The sequence below is a fragment of the Gordionus sp. m RMFG-2023 genome, chromosome 1 (assembly GCF_954871325.1).
Source record: "Gordionus sp. m RMFG-2023 chromosome 1, tfGorSpeb1-WG-v2, whole genome shotgun sequence".
NCBI classification, from domain to species: Eukaryota; Metazoa; Nematomorpha; class Gordioida; order Chordodea; family Parachordodidae; genus Gordionus; species Gordionus sp. m RMFG-2023.
The window spans coordinates 61,233,864-61,244,556 of NC_088775.1; positions in this window are offsets into that span (position 1 = coordinate 61,233,864).

Below are 10,693 nucleotides of genomic sequence, written 5' to 3' on the forward strand. Positions count from 1 at the left end.
TTTAATTACTTGTACAACGGCGCTGCTATTTCGGCGAAATTCTCAGCAAACCGATGATAGTAATTTACCATCCGAACAAAGGACTGTACCTCCTCCTTACATCGAGGCCTTACCATACTTCCAATTCCCACCATATTTTTATCAGGGCCGTACCTCCATTCCATTTATTCGATGCCCCAAATAGACAACTTCCATTACCCCAAATATACTTTTCTCTCTACTTGCACGCAACCCCTTCTCTCGTATCCTCTGAAACACCTCTTCCAGCCTTCTATTGTGCTGCTCCGGCGTTACCTCTGTTATCAACACATCATCCATGTAATAAAATACCCCCTCCAAACCCTGAAACACGGCCGCCATAGTCCGCTGAAATATGGGCGCTGAAACGCTCAACCCGAACGGCAACCTCCTTAAGGCAAACAATCCCTTCGGAGTAGTTATCGTTAACAATTTTTTCATCTCCTTCCTTACCCGCAGCTGCAAATATGCTTTCGAAAAATCCACTTTCGAAAAATATTTCCCCCCTTTCAAACTAGCCAATATTTCCTCAATCCTGGGTAAACGGATATTTCACCTCCACCACCCATGGATTCACCGTTACCCGAAAATCTGCACATAAACGCAAACTCCCATTGGCCTTTTTAACGGGTACCAAAGGCGTCTCCCACTCACTGTATTCAACCGGGCCCACTATTCCCTCTTTTACCCAACGATCCAACTCTCTCTCTACCTCTTGCCTCCACCTCATTAAAAATTTCCTTATACTCCCTGGTCAACCGCTCTACTTCCTTCTTCAGACATTTCAATTCCTTCTCCGACCTATGCGATCCTCTTCCCTCATTTACTTACTCCTGTATCTTCTCGCACGGTAATTCCCCATTCCCTACACCTCGAACAGGTTGTATCACTTCCTCCTCCCTCATCGTCAACTTCCCTCCTTCCATTTTTCCCAACATATGATATTCCCTTACCGCGTCTATACTATCTTTCACTGTAATTCCCTCACTTTCACCCCAATACAGAGAATCGTCCTCATCCATTTCGATGTTATCCCTTCCTTCTCTCCACTCCGCCATACCCTCCGGCTCTATTTCCTCCCATTCATCCATCACTGTTCTAATGATCACTTCTCTACCCTCGCTATCTATGGGGATAAACACACCCCATCTCGCAAATACTCCCCAAAAATTATATACCGGACCAATTTTCGTGATCCAATCCCATCCCAAAACGGTTTCTACCCTCCGATCCATTATCCATAAATCTAACACAATTAACTCTCCACTAAATACATCTCCGATCTTTACTCGACCCATTACGGTCACTTCCGACCCATCAAACTACCTCACACAAATTTCCTCTTGACTTATAACACCTTTCGGCCATAACTTGCGATATTCCTCATATCCCATCACTGATATAGCCGCTCCCGTATCAAACAACATTGATACCACCTTTCCATTTAAATTAAACCATACCCTTGGGCAGGGATCATACATGAAACTCCCTCCTCTCTCTCCTTGCAACCCCCGCATATCCCCTTTGCTTTTCCTTGTCCTCATACTCCCCTCAATCCGTTCCCATCTCTCGGCCGGCATTCTCTTTGCCTTGCCATCATACAGTCACCTCATTTCACAATCCCTCGCCCAATGCCCCTCCTGCCGGCATTTAAAACATATAATTCCGCTCTCTTTAACTACCTCCAGAGTCGTTGCTCCTCTGCCTTCGTTTTTAATTTTTGCCATCCTCCCATTAATGGCGCTCGATACTTCTTCCCTCTGCGGGAACCCTCCTCTCGTATTGACATTTCCTACATTACAATTCTCTTTCCGATGGCCAAATCTACCACATCCAGCGCATCTCAATCTGTCTTGCTTACTGGGACAAAATGTCGAAATGTGACCACTCTGGCCACACTCACAACATTTAATGTCCCGACACTTACTGGCTATATGTCCCTTTATACCACATTTATGACATACAATATCCCTATTTCTCTGCCCTTCCGTCCTAAACGACCTTGTAAAACCTCCACGACCTCTATATATCTCCATTCTTCCATATCCACTTTCCTTTCCTTCCCTGCTCTATTTCAAATCCTCATTACTTGCCCATCCTTGCAACATTTCTTGCACCGGCAACCAAGTAACTCTTCCATACCTATCCTCTTCCCCGTTGTGCCCTTCTATCAACAACGTTTGCCCTCGTATTTTAATACTCCTATTTCGGCGTTCTCTCCTGCCAAAATACAAACTTCCCAACCAAATCAACAATAGTACTATCGCCCCCAGTAAATTATACTGTACTTCTACATATTTAGTTAATTTGAAACCCTTCATTTATAACACACAAAAATATTATTAATAAACTGATTAAAGGAAAAATATCTCTAAATTAATTATTATACTAAATATTCTAACAAAATAAAATAAAATATGAAGCCCAGTCCTATGTTAAATATTTTGAACATAAAGATGTATAATTACTTTGTTTCCATTGTGATATAAAATTTTTCCATTCATTTGTATTTTTGCCATGTTTAGTAAATAAATTATAAGGTTTTGTAAGGGTATTATCTGTATAAAGAGGTATTATTTGATCATTAGTAATCCAATATTCTTGTTTATGTGCTTTGAAGGCAGGCATCTCATTCAAATCAAAAAAATTCAAAAGGTTAAAACTTTTGATAAAATTTTTATATTGAAAATGATTTGTTTTTTTCTAAACAATTTAAAATCAAAATATTAACTACAAAAAGTTAATAATTAACTTAACTAAAAAAATCTTAACTACCTGAAAAATTAAACAATAGGATACAATTAATAAAATTAACACCGAGACAACACAACAGTACATACCACTTTTAAAATCAACTGTAACCCCCTTTACAATTTTTCCTATCACCGTTACTAACCACGGTACTCTACTGAATTTTCCCACAAAAAAAAATTCCACAGAATCTCTGTGATTTCAACAACAACCACGGTAGTCTACTGAATTTTCCCACAAAAAAAAATTCCACAGAATCTATGTGATTTCAACAACAACCACGGTATTCTACTGAATTTTCCCACACAAAAAAAATATTCCACAGAACCTCTGTGACTTTAAAAATATCAAATTCAATACCACAGTAAAACCACTGTGCCCTTAACCAACGTTAAGTAATCCCTCTTCTTTTTTTTATTAACCTAAGAAAAATATAAATATAAAAATAAAATTTTTACCTTTTTATTTTTCGGTCACGGCACCAACTATCGCAATTGTGCCGAACCGTTGAATAAAATTCGTTGACTAAAACAGAAAATTTTAAAGTTCCTCACAGTACTTAATTTCCCAAGAGAAAGACTTTTTATTTTTAAAAGACACAAACGGAAAAATAAACTTTTTATTAAATTTGAAAAAAAAATAAAAATTAACATATTTTGCCTAAAAAACGGCCTTTTTATATCTTATAATTAAATAAATAACAAAATAATTCGCTCCCCCAAAATAACAAGACTCATTATGAGTCTTATCATTCGGAGCCAAATTACTCCGCCAATATTATAAATATAATGACGTTATAAAATAATGTATTCACACAAAAAGAACGAGAATGATTTTACATATATATAAAATAATATATTTTAAAAAACGATAAAGAGCGAAATACGACACCGTCGAACCGTTTCAGGCCTAATTTATCGGGTTCGGGCCGGCTCGGGCCTAATATCTTTTTAAAAAGGGCCGGGTAGGGTTGGGCCTAGAAATTTTTTAAAATATATCTAATTTATCAATTATATATTGAATTTTTTATGTAAAATAAAAATATTTGATTTTATTTATAGAAACTAGACAACATATAACATATATCTTTTATTTTGAGTAATTTTAAAAATTATTTTCTATATTTAAATAAATTCGGACATGACAGGGCCGGGTCGGTAAATTTTTTTAAAAAAAATTCTGGTTCGGGCCGGGCCAGCAAAACTTTTTAAAAAAATTTCGGACCGGGCCGGACTTGAAAAATTAGGCAGATGCAGATCACTAATACTTCTTATGCAGGAATTCTGAGAGTTACCCTGATTAGATAAATTACTGCCATATTAATCCTTCAAATTTTCTAACACCTTTCTAGACGCCTAAGAAAATTTTGGACCTAAACATTAAAAAATATATTCGATTCATAAATTTGACGTTCGTCTTTATTAAAGTTTTATTATTTAAAAAATTTTTTAAAAAATATTATCAAAATCAAAATGTTTTTTACAATAATAATGGAAAATTATTTAACTATATAAGAATGTTTCACATTATGGAAATGTGTTACATACTATAAAAATTTACAAGTAATCAAAAAATTTTTGAGTAATATAAAAAAATAACCACAGAATTTCCCACATGTGATTAATAAATCAACACTCAGCTGTAAACCATATAATAAATAGAAGCCTAACAGCTGCACACATTCCAAACAATCTTGAACCATCAAATTTATCTTAAGTAGATGGTTTAAGACCTGATGGTATGACAACCATATCTTGGGCCCTCGGCAAATCACTCATTGGGACTACACGTGTGTCTCATCATTACCTTCAAACATAAATTTCAATTTAATAACACAGGCAGAAATTAAAAAGACAAACAAATACAAAAATTTTAAAAACTTCATATTCACTCCAGTAGTGACTTTTACTAACGGGCATTTTTCGCCTTCAACATTTATGTTTTTAAAAAATCTGGGTAATAAAATACGACTTTTCACAAATGAACCCAGAGAATTTCTTTTTATTCGACAAAGACACAATTATGGTTCCTTTTTGGGAACTCAATTTCGCCCCTCTTATTTCCAATTAATTAACCCTAAAAATCCTTATCAAGATTCATTTGTAAATTCATTGGTAATACTTAGTGAAAATATATTGAACAATGATTTACCTAGTCAAGTTTACCAAATTCTTTTTGGCGCAAGATTAATTGCTTTTTCTAAGCCTGATGGTGGAGTTCGGCCAATTGCAATAGGGTCTTTTTTAGGAGACTATTAGCTAAGATAATCGTTGAGCGCATCAAACCTGATGCTTCAAAAATGTTCCAACATATTAACTAGGCTTTGGTACTAAAGGGGGATGCGAAATAGCCGCTCACTCTCTTCGCATATATATCGAATCTCCAGACGCCGTAATCTTTAAGCTTGATTTTAAAAATGCTTTTAATTCTTTATCCAGGAACATTTTTCATGAAAAATTCCCAGTTTATGCAAGATTTATTGAATAGTCTTATGGCTGTAGAACCCCTCTCAAATTTGAGGAATATACAATTCCATCTGACGAAGGTATTCAACAAGGAGACCCTTTGGGCCCTCTGATTTTTAGTTTAGGCATACATAACCTAGTTCATTGTCTAAAATCCTTTTTTAATTTAGATTTAAACATATGGTATCTAGATGATGGTACCATTTGCGGACCTTCTAAAAACATTCTTGCAGCAATAGAATATATAGAGAAGAATTATCTAAACATAGGCCTAAATAAAGCTAAATCTGAAATATGCTTTTTAAATTCAACTCAAAGTCCAAGGGTTTAAAATCATTAAAAAAAGTGAAATTAATCTTCTAGGTTCACCTTTAAGCAGTTTTTCCAACTGTGAGATGTTTGTGGAAAAAATTTTCGAAGGCTTATTAGGACTTGAAACTATTTTAAACGAAATTCCTTCACACCAGAGCTTTTTTCTTTTAAAAAAATATTTATTTTTACCAAAGATTTTACATATTTTTAGATCTTCTTCCTTTTTTTTAAATAATGAAATTATTAATCGTGTTCATAAATTTTTTAGATGTTTATTAGAAAATATTTTAAATATTAAATTGGAATTTTAATTGGGGTTTCTCACAATTACCCTCAAAAATGGGTGGTTTAGATTTATATCCTTTAAATCTTATATCTCTTTCCTCATTTTTGGCATCCGTTTGATGAATAACGCCATGATATCTTCTTTTATCTCTCCTAAAGATAACCTTTTAAACTCAACCTTGACAGCCTGGGTATCTTTAGCTCCACCTGAAGCTGTCTTACCCACAATCTTAACACACCAATCTATTTTCGAACCTTTAATTAAAAGTTTTTAAAAATAATCTCATCAAACCCCCCTTTTCAACTATTACAGAATGCTGACTGTACTAGTGGTTATGAATGGTTGGAAGCATTACCAAGTCGTAACCTAGGTAACCTCTTATCAAATGAATAATTAAGAGTTGCCATAGGCCATCGACTTGGATGTAACATTGTTCAACCACATACATGCATCAAATGTAAAATATTAGTTGACTCATGGTCTAAATTGTATATATAGTCAATGCAGGCATGCAAGGCATGCAGCAATTAATTTAGCTATTAGCCGTTATCTTACCAGGGCCCGAATACCAAACATCCTGGAGCCTACAAATTTATCATTAGATGATGGCTTAAGACCAGATGGCTTAACTTCCGTGCCTTGGTCTTTAGGGAAATCCTTAATTTGGGACTTCACATGCGTATCTTCTTTCCCAAAAAATTTAAATTCTAATCCGGTTGATATAGCCGAGATAAAAAAAACAATGAAATATTCCAAATTGACAAATTATATTTTTACACCGATCGTAATCTCTTCCCCGGTACTTTAAAATTCTTAAAAAAATATAGGCGATAAGATAAGAGCCCTTACATCAGAACCAAAAGAATACTATTTTTTAAAACAAAACCTACAAATAACTATTTTAAAATATAAATATTCATGTTTTGGGAACTTGTAGTCCAACCTCCATTTTTATATAATATTGTTTTATTTTATTTTATAGATATGTTAATTTTAATATTAATTTTATTTCTATATATATTTTTAATTTATTTTTTTAATTAGGTTTTATTATTATTTTTATATAATATATATTTTCATAGTCCTTAGTGTATAACAATTTTTTATAAAGACGGTTAACCAAATTAATTACGGAATTCAAATTTACTAATTGAGCACTAAATAATGGCGAAAATCGGATGTTTGGTATTACTATAGTTTTTGTTTTGGCACGTCGCCATTATTTGTTTATTATTGTTTTTTTCGCAAATAACTTTTTATTATTAAATTCGGCTACAAAGGTGATTGAAGAATTAACCTCTAATAAGGAAGCCCTAAAGAAGGATATAAATTTCATCGTTATTGCTTTAATAATATTCTGGCCAAAATTTGACCTCTAAACATTTCTTTAGCGTTTTACAATTTTTATAAAGACTGTTAACCAAATTAATTACGGAATTCATATTTAATAATTGAGCACTAAATAATGGCGAAAACCGGATGTTTAGTACTACTATAGTTTATGTTTTGGCACGTCGCCAATATTTGTTTTTTTCGCAAATAACTTTTTATTCCTAAATTCGGCTTCAAATGTAATTGAAGCACTAATCTCTACTAAGGAAGCCCTAAAGAAGGATATAAATTTCATCGTTAGTGCTTTCATAATTTTTTGGCCAAAATTTGACCTCTAAATATTTATTTAGTGTATTACGATTTTTTCATACGACGGTTATCCAAATTAATTACGGAATTCAAATTTACTAATTGAACTCTAAATAATGGCGAAAACCGGATGTTTAGTACTACTATGGTTTTTGTTTTGGCCCGTCACCATTATTTGTTTATTTTTGTTTTTTTCGCAAATAACTTTTTATTCTTAAATTCGGCTACAAATGTGATTGAAGCACTAACCTCTACTAACGAAGCACTAAAGAATGATATAAGTTTCATCGTTAGTGCTTCCAAAAGTTCGGCCAACTTCACGCCTAAATCGTGATGTGATAATTTTTATTTGCTTTTTCCATATGGCGGTTAACCAAATTAATAACGGAATTTAAATACATTAATTAAGCACTAAATAATGGCGGAAACCGGATGTTTAGTACTACTCTAGTTTTTGTTTTAACACGTCGCCAATATTTGTTTATTTTTGTTTTTTTCGCCAATAACCTTTTATTCTTAAATTCGGCTACAAAAGTGATTGAATCACTAACCTCTACTAACTAAGCACTAAAGAATGATATAAGTTTCATCGATAGTGCTTTCAGTCAACTTTTAAGCGTGAAGTTGGCACAAATTTTTATTTTTGCTAATAACTTTTTTTCCTTAAATTCGGCTACTATACGGATTGAAGCACAAATAAGCACTAACGAAGTACTAAAAAATGACATATGATTCATCGTTAGTGCTTCCAAACGTTCGGCCAACTTCACGGAGCTGAATTTATTATTATTATCTTGTTTTTTGTTTTAAAAAATTGTATTTTAGAAAAGAAAAATAAAAATTTAAAAAGTGAAAATTGTCTAAGTATTCATATTAACCTTAGTTTTTACGTAAAAGGTGTAAAAACGTATATATATGTAGGATTTGTTTACCAAACAACTGTAATATCTCAAATATGCATATTGTTACATGATTTTAAACCTAATTGAAATATATTTAAATAATAAATTATAAAATAATAGAAAATATAGAAAAATATAAATCAATCAATGCTTGACTTTCATTCAAACAGACACTCATTTTTTTTTAGAAAACCCATAAAATCCTCAAAAAATGTATAATATGATACTCTAAATGATAAAAGGGAAATATGATAACTTTTAATATATAAAAATATGAATATGAAAAGAGGAAAGTCATAACTTTTATGATAAATATCTTTCTCTGAACGGCCTCCTTTTTTTCATTATTTTATTGATCGACATTTTCTCAAGGCCTCATAGGCAAAATTCCCACTTTGTCTTATGGCTAATTCCAAATTAATTTTTATAAAAAATATTTTATAAGTAAATCTATAAATCCTAATTGAATTTTTTATAATATTTGTAAATCTTTTTGATTTCTATATTTAAAGAGTCAATTATAGTAAAAGAAAAACAATTTAATAATAAATAAAACATCACAAATGTTGTAAAACAGAATTATTTAAATTTAAGATTATGTTATTTTTAGTAGTTAATATATTTTCTTTTGAAAAAATGCTAATGTTAATTATTTAGAAAGAATCTCCACATATTTGTAATGATTAATAAATCTGCTAGTAATGAATTTGGAATTTCAACAGAATCTGGGGTAAAGAATTGTTAACTTTTGAACACTCTTCAACTTTCAAAAGTCAAGAATTATATTCAACATCTTCAGAAGATACCGTGATTTGAAAATAAAACGACCTTTGTGACGGCGATTTTAAACAACCAGCTGTAATGTTCATTATCTATTAATATTAGTTGAGAACTAATAAAATTTTTAAAAAAATCATAATGTGTTATAAAATACAATCAGAATACTGATTTAAAATAAAAAATTTCGTATTCATCTACAATAATACATAATAATAACTATTATTCAACTTTTAAAATTATTTCCAGAATGAAAAATAAATCGCTAAAAATTACATTATTCATAAGAACTCGCATGGGCATAACGGTTAACAGCTATGACTGTTCTGATATGATACTCCTTTTTACAAAATATGACATTTTTCATAAATTGTGACTGTGACACGGATTTTATATAACGGATAGGTATAATGTATTTTATAACAAATGCTTCGATATAAACAAACAATTTTTCAAAATAATTTTGCCTCAAATTCATGGGAAAACAAAATGCCGCCGTTATTTTTTTACCATTTTAGCGTGCTCCATACTATTTTTTTAGAATAATAGTATGCACCCGCCACAAATTTTAGGACTACAACACTGAATATAGGGGAGACCAGGACTAGTCGGAGCAGGGGATTTGTCGGTTCAGAGGATTTTATTTAAAAACCAGACATGTTTAGAAATCAAATTTAATTATGTAAAAGCATTGTATAATATGTATATTTGAGGCTAGAAATATTTTATACCCTTCAACTATTTTAATCTTGCTTATGATAAATGTTTTTTTTAGGTAAAAATCAAAATGTTTTTACACACAATATTAGGCGGCATTAAAATATGAAGAGTTAAAAATAATAAAATTCACATTATATTAAATTAAAAACCTTCTTTTCGCATTCCAGAAGTTTTATAATCATGTACCATTTTTAAATATATTTTTATAAGGTATTTATTATATAGAGCTAATAGAATCAGGGCTAGTGGGATCAATCAAATTATGCTTACAAATATGATGTATTATAATATATTTATATAATAATAGAAAATAAGTATTTATTAGCCACTATTATATATTTAAATTAATTCTATATGATAATACAATAGAATTAGGGAAAAATAAAATATATTTATTAAAACATTTTTTATTAATCAAATAATGTCATATTTTGTCATTTTTATATTATTTATTCTTATGTAAATGGTATATTTATATTTATATCAATAATATATTGTCCATGAAAATAATATTATAATAATACTAATTATCCTATGGGAGACTTAATATAATAATTAAATCTACAACCCCTATTTGGGGCTTGTTGGCGCAAAAATTCACTTTTACTAGAATAAATTTTGAGAAATAAGTATAAAATAATTTAAGAAATTAGGAAGCCAATTGCACCTCCACATATATCTCCGCCTCTCAAATTTTTAAAAAATATTAGTTAGTGAATTTTTATTCGCCATTAACCATTAAATCTAAATGAAAAAACAACAAATTTCTTAGGGAAATATTAGTTATAAAATTTTTAAGTAACCAAATTATATGAAAAAAA